The sequence below is a fragment of the Stenella coeruleoalba genome (genome assembly GCF_951394435.1).
Source record: "Stenella coeruleoalba genome assembly, contig: scaffold_88, whole genome shotgun sequence".
Taxonomy (NCBI): domain Eukaryota; kingdom Metazoa; phylum Chordata; class Mammalia; order Artiodactyla; family Delphinidae; genus Stenella; species Stenella coeruleoalba.
This window is the reverse complement of record NW_027645889.1, coordinates 930,098-946,396: the sequence shown is the minus strand read 5'-3', so window position 1 is coordinate 946,396 and position 16,299 is coordinate 930,098.

Genomic DNA, 16,299 nt, shown 5'->3' with positions numbered 1-16,299 from the left:
CAGATTTCCTTTGCAAGCTTGCTTGGTTGGCCAAAAAGGGCGTATGCGTTTTTTCCTTAATATATTCAGGAAAAAACGCATACGCCCTTTTTGGCCAAGTGCATCATTGTGGACGTTCTGCCTCTTTTCCTATGCTTTCAATGCAATTCCAGTCTACCTCCTGAAATCGGTTTCCTGCAATTCTGCCCCGCTTTCATGTCCTCTTGGCAGCCTTACTTCAGTATATTTTTGGACGATAGCTGTCATTTATAACTCTGCAGGTTTGTGAATTACAGTGCCCCTGAGCTCCTTTGTTCAACTCGCTTTCTTTTGAGCTGGCCGCAACACCGCAGGATGGCTTCAGGCCCTAATCTGGTTCCGGGACGGCACGCTGAGCCTTTGGTTATTTCCTCTTCCTGGTGGGAAATGAGAGTTAAATTTGCCCGTCCAGACACCTCCAGCTAGCCTCTCATTGGTTCTCGCTATTCCTGTTCATCTTTCGCAGAAATTGCAAACCGGGCCAAACAGGAGGTTAAAGGCGCTGACTCTCCAAGTGGGGAGAGTGTTAGTAAAGCGTCTGGAATGTTGCACCCGAGTACCAGGGGAAGAAAACTGAGACATATTTGAACACGTCTCCCGTTCACATGGTTGATCATACTTGGGTTCCACATGCATGTTTTAGCTGAAGGAAGAATACCTTAAACCTGGGTAGTTGAAACCCGTGGAATGGGTACCATGCAATATGACTTCAAAGGGTCTTCATTTGCTCACCGAACCTCTCCAATCCTATCACTGCTGCGTTTATGCCCCTGTACACATGCTTGATTCTCTTTCGGAGACATAGCAATCCATAGGTTTTAAGATACTTACAAGTCAGGTACATTCTTAGGCGTTTAATATGCGGTGTTGAGTCCATTTCGTTGAGCAAGGAGTAGCTCTTGTCTATTCAATATTTGGCTTAAGGAACTTTATCTGTGCTCATTTCAATCTCTGGTTTTATGCAGCAACCCAACTCACCTTTCCCCTTAAGCAAGCATAAGTTGGTTTTCTAAATTTGAGACCCTGTTCTGTTTTGGAATTCAGTTACTGTGTAGCCAAGTTTACATTCCGTGTATTAGTGATATCTTATGATGTTTCTTTTTCTGTGTGACTTATTTCAGTTAGAATCATCATACCTGAATCCACTCATTGTGCTGCTAAGGGCCTGATGACATAGATTTCATTGCTGAGTGATATTGCTTTGTAAGTGAATACCACAACTTCTTTATCCATTTTTCACTTTCTGCGATGTTGAACTTCTACTGTAAACGAGGTTCTTGTAAACAGAGCCGTTCCAAACTTTCGGGTGGCTGTGTCTTTTTGATTTTAATTTCCCTAAGCTATAGGACCATAAGTGGAAGTGCCCTAGGCTCTGTTGCTTTGTTTTTTAGATGTTTCAGGAAACACCATACACTTCTCCCGAGTGGTTGTTGGCAATTTACATCCCGCCCATCAGCATAACAAGGCTCCCAGTTCTCAATGGCCTGTTGCCTTTCTGGATTTTACACTTTTTTCAGATGGCCCTTTTGACCGGGGGGAAGTGAGACTTCATTGTAGTGCAGATTTCCTTTGCAAGCTTGCTTGGTTGGCCAAAAAGGGCGTATGCGTTTTTTCCTGAATATATTCAGGAAAAAACGCATACGCCCTTTTTGGCCAAGTGCATCATTGTGGACGTTCTGCCTCTTTTCCTATGCTTTCAATGCAATTCCAGTCTACCTCCTGAAATGGGTTTCCTGCAATTCTGCCCCGCTTTCAAGTCCTCTTGGCAGCCTTACTTCAGTCTATGTTTGGACGATAGCTGTCATTTATAACTCTGCTGGTTTGTCAATTGCAGTGCCCCTGAGCTCCTTTCTTCAACTCGTTTTCTTGTGACCTGGCGGCAACACCGCAGGATGGCTTCAGGCCCTAATCTGGTTCCGGCCCGGCATGCTGAGCCTTTGGTTAATTCCTCTTCCTGGTGGGAAATGAGAGTTAAATTTGCCCGTCCAGACACCTCCAGCTAGCCTCTCATTGGTTCTCGCTGTTCCTGTTCATCTTTCGCAGAAATTGCAAACTGGGCCAAACAGGAGGTTAAAGGGACTGACTCTCCAAGTCGGGAGAGTGTTAGTAAAGCGTCTGGAATGTTGCACCCGAGTACCAGGGGAGGAAAACTGAGACATACTTGAACACGTCTCCCGTTCACATGGTTGATCATACTCTGGGTTCTACATGCATGTTTTAGCTGAAGGAAGAATACCTTAAAGCTGGAGAGTTGAGACCTGTGTAATGGGTACCATGCAATATGACTTCAAAGGGTCTTCATTTGCTCACCGAACCTCTCCAATCCTATCACTGCTGCGTTTATGCCCCTGTACACATGCTTGATTCTCTTTTGGAGGCATAGCAATCCATAGGTTTTAAGATACTTACTAGTCAGGTACATTCTTAGGCATTTAATATGGGGTTTTGAGTCCATTTCGTTGAGCAAGGAGTAGCTCTTGTCTATTCCATATTTGGCTTAAGGAACTTTATCTGTGCTCATTTCAATCTCTGGTTTTATGCAGCACCCCAACTCACCTTTCCCCTTAAGCAAGCATAAGTTGGTTTTCTAAATTTGAGACCCTGTTCTGTTCTGTAATTCAGATCCTGTGTAGCCAAGTTTACATTCCGTGTATTAGTGATATATTATGATGTTTCTTTTTCTGTGTGACTTATTTCAGTTAGAATCATCGTACCTGAATCCACTCATTATGCTGCTATGGGCCTGATGACATAGATTTCATTGCTGAGTGATACTGCATTGTACATAAGTACCACAAGTTCTTTATCCATTTTTCACTTTCTGCGATGTTGAACTTGTACTGTAAACGAGGTTCTTGTAAACAGAGCCGTTCCAAACTTTGGGGTGGCTGTGTCTTTTTGATTTTAATTTCCCTAAGCTATAGGACCATAAGTGGAAGTGCCCTAGGTTCTGTTGCTTTGTTTTTTAGATGTTTCAGGAAACACCATACACTTCTCCCCAGTGGTTGTTGGCAATTTACATCCCGCCCATCAGCATAACAAGGCTCCCAGTTCTCCATGGCCTGTCCTGCCTTTCTGGATTTTACACTTTTTTCAGATGGCCCTTTTACCGGGGGGAAGTGAGACTTCATTGTAGTGCAGATTTCCTTTGCAAGCTTGCTTGGTTGGCCAAAAAGGGCGTATGCGTTTTTTCCTGAATATATTCAGGAAAAAACGCATACGCCCTTTTTGGCCAAGTACATCATTGTGGACGTTCTGCCTCTTTTCCTATGCTTTCAATGCAATTCCAGTCTACCTCCTGAAATCGGTTTCCTGCAATTCTGCCCCGCTTTCAAGTCCTCTTGGCAGCCTTACTTCAGTCTATTTTTGGACGATAGCTGTCATTTATAACTCTGCAGGTTTGTGAATTACAGTGCCCCTGAGCTCCTTTCTTCAACTCGCTTTCTTGTGACCTGGCCGCAACACCGCAGGATGGCTTCAGGCCCTAATCTGGTTCCGGCACGGCACGCTGAGCCTTTGGTTATTTCCTCTTCCTGGTGGGAAATGAGAGTTAAATTTGCCCGTCCAGACACCTCCAGCTAGTCTCTCATTGGTACTCGCTATTCCTGTTCATCTTCCGCAGAAATTGCAAACTGGGCCAAACAGGAGGTTAAAGGCGCTGACTCTCCAAGTGGGGAGAGTGTTAGTAAAGCGTCTGGAATGTTGCACCCGAGTACCAGGGAGGAAAACTGAGACATATTTGAACATGTCTCCCGTTCACATAGTTGATCATACTTGGGTTCCACATGCATGTTTTAGCTGAAGGAAGAATACCTTAAACCTGTGTATTTGAAACCCGTGGAATGGGTACCATGCAATATGACTTCAAAGGGTCTTCATTTGCTCACCGAACCTCTCCAATCCTATCACTGCTGCGTTTATGCCCCTGTACACATGCTTGATTCTCTTTCGGAGACATAGCAATCCATAGGTTTTAAGATACTTACTAGTCAGGTACGTTCTTAGGCGTTTAATATGCGGTGTTGAGTCCATTTCGTTGAGCAAGGAGTAGCTCTTGTCTATTCCATATTTGGCTTAAGGAACTTTATCTGTGCTCATTTCAATCTCTGGTTTTATGCAGCACCCCAACTCACCTTTCCCCTTAAGCAAGCATAAGTTGGTTTTCTAAATTTGAGACCCTGTTCTGTTCTGTAATTCAGTTCCTGTGTAGCCAAGTTTCCATTCCGTGTATTACTGATATCTTATGATGTTTCTTTTTCTGTGTGACTTATTTCAGTTAGAATCATCATACCTGAATCCACTCATTGTGCTGGTAAGGGCCTGAAGACACAGATTTCATTGCTGAGTGATATTGCTTTGTAAGTAAATACCACAACTTCTTTATCCATTTTTCACTTTCTGTGATGTTGAACTTGTACTGTAAACGAGGTTCTTGTAAACAGAGCCGTTCCAAACTTTGGGGTGGCTGTGTCTTTTTGATTTTAATTTCCCTAAGCTATAAGACCATAAGTGGAAGTGCCCTAGGTTCTGTTGCTTTGTTTTTTAGATGTTTCAGGAAACACCATACACTTCTCCCGAGTGGTTGTTGGCAATTTACATCCCGCCCATCAGCATAACAAGGCTCCCAGTTCTCCATGGCCTGTCCTGCCTTTCTGGATTTTACACTTTTTTCAGATGGCCCTTTTGACCGGGGGGAAGTGAGACTTCATTGTAGTGCAGATTTCCTTTGCAAGCCTGCTTGGTTGGCCAAAAAGGGCGTATGCGTTTTTTCCTGAATATATTTAGGAAAAAAAGCATACGCCCTTTTTGGCCAAGTGCATCACTGTGGACGTTCTGCCTCTTTTCCTATGCTTTCAATGCAATTCCAGTCTACCTCCTGAAATCGGTTTCCTGCAGTTCTGCCCCGCTTTCAAGTCCTCTTGGCAGCCTTACTTCAGTCTATTTTTGGACGATAGCTGTCATTTATAACTCTGCAGGTTTGTGAATTACAGTGCCCCTGAGCTCCTTTCTTCAACATGCTTTCTTGTGACCTGGCCGCAACACCGCAGGATGGCTTCAGGCCCTAATCTGGTTCCGGCACGGCACGCTGAGCCTTTGGTTATTTCCTCTTCCTGGTGGGAAATGAGAGTTAAATTTGCCCATCCAGACACCTTCAGCTAGCCTCTCATTGGTTCTCGCTATTCCTGTTCATCTTCCGCAGAAATTGCAAACTGGGCCAAAGAGGAGGTTAAAGACGCTGACTCTCCAAGTGGGGAGAGTGTTAGTAAAGCATCTGGAATGTTGCACCCGAGTACGAGGGGAGGAAAACTGAGACATATTTGAACACATCTCCCATTCACATGGTTGATCATACTTGGGTTCCACATGCATGTTTTAGCTGAAGGAAGAATACCTTAAACCTGGAGAGTTGAGACCCGTGTAATGGGTACAATGCAATATGACTTCAAAGGGTCTTCATTTGCTCACCGAACCTCTCCAATCCTATCACTGCTGCGTTTATGCCCCTGTACACATGCTTGATTCTCTTTCGGAGACATAGCAATCCATAGGTTTTAAGATACTTACTAGTCAGGTACATTCTTAGGCGTTTAATATGCGGTGTTGAGTCCATTTCGTTGAGCAAGGAGTAGCTCTTGTCTATTCCATATTTGGCTTAAGGAACTTTATCTGTGCTCATTTCAATCTCTGGTTTTATGCAGCACCCCAACTCACCTTTACCCTAAAGCAAGCATAAGTTGGTTTTCTAAATTTGAGACCCTGTTCTGTTCTGTAATTCAGTTCCTGTGTAGCCAAGTTTACATTCCGTGTATTACTGATATCTTATGATGTTTCTTTTTCTGTGTGACTTATTTCAGTTAGAATCATCATACCTGAATCCACTCATTGTGCTGCTAAGGGCCTGATGACATAGATTTCATTGCTGAGTGATATTGCTTTGTAAGTGAATACCACAACTTCTTTATCCATTTTTCACTTTCTGCGATGTTGAACTTCTACTGTAAACGAGGTTCTTATAAACAGAGCCGTTCCAAACTTTCGGGTGGCTGTGTCTTTTTGATTTTAATTTCCCTAAGCTATAGGACCATAAGTGGAAGTGCCCTAGGCTCTGTTGCTTTGTTTTTTAGATGTTTCAGGAAACACCATACACTTCTCCCGAGTGGTTGTTGGCAATTTACATCCCGCCCATCAGCATAACAAGGCTCCCAGTTCTCAATGGCCTGTTGCCTTTCTGGATTTTACACTTTTTTCAGATGGCCCTTTTGACCGGGGGGAAGTGAGACTTCATTGTAGTGCAGATTTCCTTTGCAAGCTTGCTTGGTTGGCCAAAAAGGGCGTATGCGTTTTTTCCTGAATATATTCAGGAAAAAACGCATACGCCCTTTTTGGCCAAGTGCATCATTGTGGACGTTCTGCCTCTTTTCCTATGCTTTCAATGCAATTCCAGTCTACCTCCTGAAATCGGTTTCCTGCAATTCTGCCCCGCTTTCAAGTCCTCTTGGCAGCCTTACTTCAGTCTATTTTTGGACGATAGCTGTCATTTATAACTCTGCTGGTTTGTCAATTGCAGTGCCCCTGAGCTCCTTTCTTCAACTCGCTTTCTTGTGACCTGGCGGCAACACCGCAGGATGGCTTCAGGCCCTAATCTGGTTCCGGCCCGGCATGCTGAGCCTTTGGTTAATTCCTCTTCCTGGTGGGAAATGAGAGTTAAATTTGCCCGTCCAGACACCTCCAGCTAGCCTCTCATTGGTTCTCGCTGTTCCTGTTCATCTTTCGCAGAAATTGCAAACTGGGCCAAACAGGAGGTTAAAGGGACTGACTCTCCAAGTCGGGAGAGTGTTAGTAAAGCGTCTGGAATGTCGCACCCGAGTACCAGGGGAGGAAAACTGAGACATACTTGAACACGTCTCCCGTTCACATGGTTGATCATACTCTGGGTTCTACATGCATGTTTTAGCTGAAGGAAGAATACCTTAAAGCTGGAGAGTTGAGACCCGTGTAATGGGTACCATGCAATATGACTTCAAAGGGTCTTCATTTGCTCACCGAACCTCTCCAATCCTATCACTGCTGCGTTTATGCCCCTGTACACATGCTTTATTCTCTTTTGGAGGCATAGCAATCCATAGGTTTTAAGATACTTACTAGTCAGGTACATTCTTAGGCATTTAATATGGGGTTTTGAGTCCATTTCGTTGAGCAAGGAGTAGCTCTTGTCTATTCCATATTTGGCTTAAGGAACTTTATCTGTGCTCATTTCAATCTCTGGTTTTATGCAGCACCCCAACTCACCTTTACCCTTAAGCAAGCATAAGTTGGTTTTCTAAATTTGAGACCCTGTTCTGTTCTGTAATTCAGATCCTGTGTAGCCAAGTTTACATTCCGTGTATTAGTGATATATTATGATGTTTCTTTTTCTGTGTGACTTATTTCAGTTAGAATCATCGTACCTGAATCCACTCATTATGCTGCTACGGGCCTGATGACATAGATTTCATTGCTGAGTGATACTGCATTGTACATAAGTACCACAAGTTCTTTATCCATTTTTCACTTTCTGCGATGTTGAACTTGTACTGTAAACGAGGTTCTTGTAAACAGAGCCATTCCAAACTTTGGGGTGGCTGTGTCTTTTTGATTTTAATTTCCCTAAGCTATAGGACCATAAGTGGAAGTGCCCTAGGTTCTGTTGCTTTGTTTTTTAGATGTTTCAGGAAACACCATACACTTCTCCCGAGTGGTTGTTGGCAATTTACATCCCGCCCATCAGCATAACAAGGCTCCCAGTTCTCCATGGCCTGTCCTGCCTTTCTGGATTTTACACTTTTTTCAGATGGCCCTTTTGACCGGGGGGAAGTGAGACTTCATTGTAGTGCAGATTTCCTTTGCAAGCTTGCTTGTTTGGCCAAAAAGGGCGTATGCGTTTTTTCCTTAATATATTCAGGAAAAAATGCATACGCCCTTTTTGGCCAAGTGCATCATTGTGGACGTTCTGCCTCTTTTCCTATGCTTTCAATGCAATTCCAGTCTACCTCCTGAAATCGGTTTCCTGCAATTCTGCCCCGCTTTCATGTCCTCTTGGCAGCCTTACTTCAGTCTATTTTTGGACGATAGCTGTCATTTATAACTCTGCAGGTTTGTGAATTACAGTGCCCCTGAGCTCCTTTCTTCAACTCGCTTTCTTGTGACCTGGCCGCAACACCGCAGGATGGCTTCAGGCCCTAATCTGGTTCCGGCACGGCACGCTGAGCCTTTGGTTATTTCCTCTTCCTGGTGGGAAATGAGAGTTAAATTTGCCCGTCCAGACACCTCCAGCTAGTCTCTCATTGGTACTCGCTATTCCTGTTCATCTTCCGCAGAAATTGCAAACTGGGCCAAACAGGAGGTTAAAGGCGCTGACTCTCCAAGTGGGGAGAGTGTTAGTAAAGCGTCTGGAATGTTGCACCCGAGTACCAGGGGAGGAAAACTGAGACATATTTGAACATGTCTCCCGTTCACATAGTTGATCATACTTGGGTTCCACATGCACCTTTTAGCTGAAGGAAGAATACCTTAAACCTGTGTATTTGAAACCCGTGGAATGGGTACCATGCAATATGACTTCAAAGGGTCTTCATTTGCTCACCGAACCTCTCCAATCCTATCACTGCTGCGTTTATGCCCCTGTACACATGCTTGATTCTCTTTCGGAGACATAGCAATCCATAGGTTTTAAGATACTTACTAGTCAGGTACATTCTTAGGCGTTTAATATGCGGTGTTGAGTCCATTTCGTTGAGCAAGGAGTAGCTCTTGTCTATTCCATATTTGGCTTAAGGAACTTTATCTGTGCTCATTTCAATCTCTGGTTTTATGCAGCACCCCAACTCACCTTTCCCCTTAAGCAAGCATAAGTTGGTTTTCTAAATTTGAGACCCTGTTCTGTTCTGTAATTCAGTTCCTGTGTAGCCAAGTTTCCATTCCGTGTATTACTGATATCTTATGATGTTTCTTTTTCTGTGTGACTTATTTCAGTTAGAATCATCATACCTGAATCCACTCATTGTGCTGCTAAGGGCCTGATGACATAGATTTCATTGCTGAGTGATATTGCTTTGTAAGTGAATACCACAACTTCTTTATCCATTTTTCACTTTCTGCGATGTTGAACTTCTACTGTAAACGAGGTTCTTGTAAACAGAGCCGTTCCAAACTTTCGGGTGGCTGTGTCTTTTTGATTTTAATTTCCCTAAGCTATAGGTCCATAAGTGGAAGTGCCCTAGGCTCTGTTGCTTTGTTTTTTAGATGTTTCAGGAAACACCATACACTTCTCCCAGGTGTCTGTTGGTAATTTACATCCCGCCCATCAGCATAACAAGGCTCCCAGTTACAATGGCCTGTTGCCTTTCTGGATTTTACACTTTTTTCAGATGGCCCTTTTGACCGGGGGGAAGTGAGACTTCATTGTAGTGCAGATTTCCTTTGCAAGCTTGCTTGGTTGGCCAAAAAGGGCGTATGCGTTTTTTCCTGAATATATTCAGGAAAAAACGCATACGCCCTTTTTGGCCAAGTGCATCATTGTGGACGTTCTGCCTCTTTTCCTATGCTTTCAATGCAATTCCAGTCTACCTCCTGAAATCGGTTTCCTGCAATTCTGCCCCGCTTTCAAGTCCTCTTGGCAGCCTTACTTCAGTCTATTTTTGGACGATAGCTGTCATTTATAACTCTGCTGGTTTGTCAATTGCAGTGCCCCTGAGCTCCTTTCTTCAACTCGTTTTCTTGTGACCTGGCGGCAACACCGCAGGATGGCTTCAGGCCCTAATCTGGTTCCGGCCCGGCACGCTGAGCCTTTGGTTAATTCCTCTTCCTGGTGGGAAATGAGAGTTAAATTTGCCCGTCCAGACACCTCCAGCTAGCCTCTCATTGGTTCTCGCTATTCCTGTTCATCTTCCGCAGAAATTGCAAACTGGGCCAAACAGGAGGTTAAAGGGACTGACTCTCCAAGTCGGGAGAGTGTTAGTAAAGCGTCTGGAATGTTGCACCCGAGTACCAGGGGAGGAAAACTGAGACATATTTGAACACGTCTCCCGTTCACATGGTTGATCATACTCTGGGTTCCACATGCATGTTTTAGCTGAAGGAAGAATACCTTAAAGCTGGAGAGTTGAGACCCGTGTAATGGGTACCATGCAATATGACTTCAAAGGGTCTTCATTTGCTCACCGAACCTCTCCAATCCTATCACTGCTGCGTTTATGCCCCTGTACACATGCTTTATTCTCTTTTGGAGGCATAGCAATCCATAGGTTTTAAGATACTTACTAGTCAGGTACATTCTTAGGCATTTAATATGGGGTTTTGAGTCTATTTCGTTGAGCAAGGAGTAGCTCTTGTCTATTCCATATTTGGCTTAAGGAACTTTATCTGTGCTCATTTCAATCTCTGGTTTTATGCAGCACCCCAACTCACCTTTACCCTTAAGCAAGCATAAGTTGGTTTTCTAAATTTGAGACCCTGTTCTGTTCTGTAATTCAGATCCTGTGTAGCCAAGTTTACATTCCGTGTATTAGTGATATATTATGATATTTCTTTTTCTGTGTGACTTATTTCAGTTAGAATCATCGTACCTAAATCCACTCATTATGCTGCTACGGGCCTGATGACATAGATTTCATTGCTGAGTGATACTGCATTGTACGTAAGTACCACAAGTTCTTTATCCATTTTTCACTTTCTGCGATGTTGAACTTGTACTGTAAACGAGGTTCTTGTAAACAGAGCCGTTCCAAACTTTGGGGTGGCTGTGTCTTTTTGATTTTAATTTCCCTAAGCTATAGGACCATAAGTGGAAGTGCCCTAGGTTCTGTTGCTTTGTTTTTTAGATGTTTCAGGAAACACCATACACTTCTCCCGAGTGGTTGTTGGCAATTTACATCCCGCCCATCAGCATAACAAGGCTCCCAGTTCTCCATGGCCTGTCCTGCCTTTCTGGATTTTACACTTTTTTCAGATGGCCCTTTTGACTGGGGGGAAGTGAGACTTCATTGTAGTGGAGATTTCCTTTGCAAGCTTGCTTGGTTGGCCAAAAAGGGCGTATGCGTTTTTTCCTTAATATATTCAGGAAAAAATGCATACGCCCTTTTTGGCCAAGTGCATCATTGTGGACGTTCTGCCTCTTTTCCTATGCTTTCAATGCAATTCCAGTCTACCTCCTGAAATCGGTTTCCTGCAATTCTGCCCCGCTTTCAAGTCCTCTTGGCAGCCTTACTTCAGTCTATTTTTGGACGATAGCTGTCATTTATAACTCTGCAGGTTTGTGAATTACAGTGCCCCTGAGCTCCTTTCTTCAACTCGCTTTCTTGTGACCTGGCCGCAACACCGCAGGATGGCTTCAGGCCCTAATCTGGTTCCGGCACGGCACGCTGAGCCTTTGGTTATTTCCTCTTCCTGGTGGGAAATGAGAGTTAAATTTGCCCGTCCAGACACCTCCAGCTAGTCTCTCATTGGTACTCGCTATTCCTGTTCATCTTCCGCAGAAATTGCAAACTGGGCCAAACAGGAGGTTAAAGGCGCTGACTCTCCAAGTGGGGAGAGTGTTAGTAAAGCGTCTGGAATGTTGCACCCGAGTACCAGGGGAGGAAAACTGAGACATATTTGAACACGTCTCCCGTTCACATGGTTGATCATACTTGGATTCCACATGCATCTTTTAGCTGAAGGAAGAATACCTTAAACCTGTGTATTTGAACCCGTGGAATGGGTACCACGCAATATGACTTCAAAGGGTCTTCATTTGCCCACCGAACCTCTCCAATCCTATCACTGCTGCGTTTATGCCCCTGTACACATGCTTGATTCCCTTTCGGAGACATAGCAATCCATAGGTTTTAAGATACTTACTAGTCAGGTACATTCTTAGGCGTTTAATATGCGGTGTTGAGTCCATTTCGTTGAGCAAGGAGTAGCTCTTGTCTATTCCATATTTGGCTTAAGGAACTTTATCTGTGCTCATTTCAATCTCTGGTTTTATGCAGCACCCCAACTCACCTTTCCCCTTAAGCAAGCATAAGTTGGTTTTCTAAATTTGAGACCCTGTTCTGTTCTGTAATTCAGTTCCTGTGTAGCCAAGTTTCCATTCCGTGTATTACTGATATCTTATGATGTTTCTTTTTCTGTGTGACTTATTTCAGTTAGAATCATCATACCTGAATCCACTCATTGTGCTGGTAAGGGCCTGAAGACACAGATTTCATTGCTGAGTGATATTGCTTTGTAAGTAAATACCACAACTTTTTTATCCATTTTTCACTTTCTGCAATGTTGAACTTGTACTGTAAACGAGGTTCTTGTAAACAGAGCCATTCGAAACTTTGGGGTGGCTGTGTCTTTTTGATTTTAAATTCCCTAAGCTATAGGACCATAAGTGGAAGTGACCTAGGCTCTGTTGCTTTGTTTTTTAGATGTTTCAGGAAACACCATACACTTCTCCCGAGTGGTTGTTGGCAATTTACATCCCGCCCTTCAGCATAACAAGGCTCCCAGTTCTCCATGGCCTGTCCTGCCTTTCTGGATTTTACACTTTATTCAGATGGCCCTTTTGACCCGGGGGAAGTGAGACTTCATTGTAGTGCAGATTTCCTTTGCAAGCTTGCTTGGTTGGCCAAAAAGGGCGTATGCGTTTTTTCCTGAATATATTCAGGAAAAAACGCATACGCCCTTTTTGGCCAAGTGCATCATTGTGGACGTTCTGCCTCTTTTCCTATGCTTTCAATGCAATTCCAGTCTACCTCCTGAAATCGGTTTCCTGCAATTCTGCCCCGCTTTCAAGTCCTCTTGGCAGCCTTACTTCAGTATATTTTTGGACGATAGCTGTCATTTATAACTCTGCAGGTTTGTGAATTACAGTGCCCCTGAGCTCCTTTGTTCAACTCGCTTTCTTTTGAGCTGGCCGCAACACTGCAGGATGGCTTCAGGCCCTAATCTGTTTCCGGCACGGCACACTGAGCCTTTGGTTATTTCCTCTTCCTGGTGGGAAATGAGAGTTAAATTTGCCCGTCCAGACACCTCCAGCTAGCCTCTCATTGGTTCTCGCTATTCCTGTTCATCTTCCGCAGAAATTGCAAACTGTGCCAAACAGGAGGTTAAAGGCGCTGACTCTCCAAGTGGGGAGAGTGTTAGTAAAGCGTCTGGAATGTTGCACCCGAGTACCAGGGGAGGAAAACTGAGACATATTTGAACACGTCTCCCATTCACATGGTTGATCATACTTGGGTTCCACATGCATGTTTTAGCTGAAGGAAGAATACCTAAAACCTGGGTAGTTGAAACCCGTGGAATGGGTACCATGCAATATGACTTCAAAGCGTCTTCATTTGCTCACCAAACCTCTCCAATCCTATCACTGCTGCGTTTATGCCCCTGTACACATGCTTGATTCACTTTCGGAGACATAGCAATCCATAGGTTTTAAGATACTTACTAGTGAGGTACATTCTTAGGCGTTTAATATGGGGTGTTGAGTCCATTTCGTTGAGCAAGGAGTAGCTCTTGTCTATTCCATATTTGGCTTAAGGAACTTTATCTGTGCTCATTTCAATCTCTGGTTTTATGCAGCACCCCAACTCACCTTTACCCTTAAGCAAGCATAAGTTGGTTTTCTAAATTTGAGACCCTGTTCTGTTCTGTAATTCAGTTCCTGTGTAGCCAAGTTTACATTCCGTGTATTACTGATATCTTATGATGTTTCTTTTTCTGTGTGACTTATTTCAGTTAGAATCATCATACCTGAATCCACTCATTGTGCTGCTAAGGGCCTGATGACACAGATTTCATTGCTGCGTGATTTTGCTTTGTAAGTAAATACCACAAATTCTTTATCCATTTTTCACTTTCTGCGATGTTGAACTTGTACTGTAAACGAGGTTCTTGTAAACAGAGCCATTCCAAACTTTGGGGTGGCTGTGTCTTTTTGATTTTAATTTCCCTAAGCTATAGTACCATAAGTGGAAGTGCCCTAGGTTCTGTTGCTTTGTTTTTTAGATGTTTCAGGAAACACCATACACTTCTCCCCAGTGGTTGTTGGCAATTTACATCCCGCCCATCAGCATAACAAGGCTCCCAGTTCTCCATGGCCTGTCCTGCCTTTCTGGATTTTACACTTTTTTCAGATGGCCCTTTTGACCGGGGGGAAGTGAGACTTCATTGTAGTGCAGATTTCCTTTGCAAGCTTGCTTGGTTGGCCAAAAAGGGCGTATGCGTTTTTTCCTGAATATATTCAGGAAAAAACGCATACGCCCTTTTTGGCCAAGTGCATCATTGTGGACGTTCTGCCTCTTTTCCTATGCTTTCAATGCAATTCCAGTCTACCTCCTGAAATCGGTTTCCTACAATTCTGCTCCGCTTTCAAGTCCTCTTGGCAGCCTTACTTCAGTCTATTTTGGGACGATAGCTGTCATTTATAACTCTGCAGTTTTGTGAATTACAGTGCCCCTGAGCTCCTTTCTTCAACTCGCTTTCTTTTGAGCTGGCCGCAACACCGCAGGATGGCTTCAGGCCCTAATCTGGTTCCAGTACGGCACGCTGAGCCTTTGGTTATTTCCTCTTCCTGGTGGGAAATGAGAGTTAAATTTCCCGTCCAGACACCTCCAGCTAGCCTCTCATTGGTTCTCGCTATTCCTGTTCATCTTCCGCAGAAGTTGCAACCTGGGCCAAACAGGAGGTTAAAGGTGCTGACTCTCCAAGTGGGGAGAGTGTTAGTAAAGCGTCTGGAATGTTGCACCCGAGTACCAGGGGAGGAAAACTGAGACATATTTGAACACGTCTCCCGTTCACATGGTTGATCATACTCTGGGTTCCACATGCATGTTTTAGCTGAAGGAAGAATACCTTAAAGCTGGAGAGTTGAGACCCGTGTAATGGGTACCATGCAATATGACTTCAAAGGGTCTTCATTTGCTCACCGAACCTCTCCAATCCTATCACTGCTGCGTTTATGCCCCTGTACACATGCTTTATTCTCTTTTGGAGGCATAGCAATCCATAGGTTTTAAGATACTTACTAGTCAGGTATATTCTTAGGCATTTAATATGGGGTTTTGAGTCCATTACGTTGAGCAAGGAGTAGCTATTGTCTATTCCATATTTGGCTTAAGGAACTTTATCTGTGCTCATTTCAATCTCTGGTTTTATGCAGCACCCCAACTCACCTTTCCCCTTAAGCAAGCATAAGTTGGTTTTCTAAATTTGAGACCCTGTTCTGTTCTGTAATTCAGTTCCTGTGTAGCCAAGTTTCCATTCCGTGTATTACTGATATCTTATGATGTTTCTTTTTCTGTGTGACTTATTTCAGTTAGAATCATCATACCTGAATCCACTCATTGTGCTGCTAAGGGCCTGATGACATAGATTTCATTGCTGAGTGATATTGCTTTGTAAGTGAATACCACAACTTCTTTATCCATTTTTCACTTTCTGCGATGTTGAACTTCTACTGTAAACGAGGTTCTTGTAAACAGAGCCGTTCCAAACTTTCGGGTGGCTGTGTCTTTTTGATTTTAATTTCCCTAAGCTATAGGTCCATAAGTGGAAGTGCCCTAGGCTCTGTTGCTTTGTTTTTTAGATGTTTCAGGAAACACCATACACTTCTCCCAGGTGTCTGTTGGTAATTTACATCCCGCCCATCAGCATAACAAGGCTCCCAGTTACAATGGCCTGTTGCCTTTCTGGATTTTACACTTTTTTCAGATGGCCCTTTTGACCGGGGGGAAGTGAGACTTCATTGTAGTGCAGATTTCCTTTGCAAGCTTGCTTGGTTGGCCAAAAAGGGCGTATGCGTTTTTTCCTGAATATATTCAGGAAAAAACGCATACGCCCTTTTTGGCCAAGTGCATCATTGTGGACGTTCTGCCTCTTTTCCTATGCTTTCAATGCAATTCCAGTCTACCTCCTGAAATCGGTTTCCTGCAATTCTGCCCCGCTTTCAAGTCCTCTTGGCAGCCTTACTTAAGTCTATTTTTGGACGATAGCTGTCATTTATAACTCTGCTGGTTTGTCAATTGCAGTGCCCCTGAGCTCCTTTCTTCAACTCGTTTTCTTGTGACCTGGCGGCAACACCGCAGGATGGCTTCAGGCCCTAATCTGGTTCCGGCCCGGCACGCTGAGCCTTTGGTTAATTCCTCTTCCTGGTGGGAAATGAGAGTTAAATTTGCCCGTCCAGACACCTCCAGCTAGCCTCTCATTGGTTCTCGCTATTCCTGTTCATCTTCCGCAGAAATTGCAAACTGGGCCAAACAGGAGGTTAAAGGG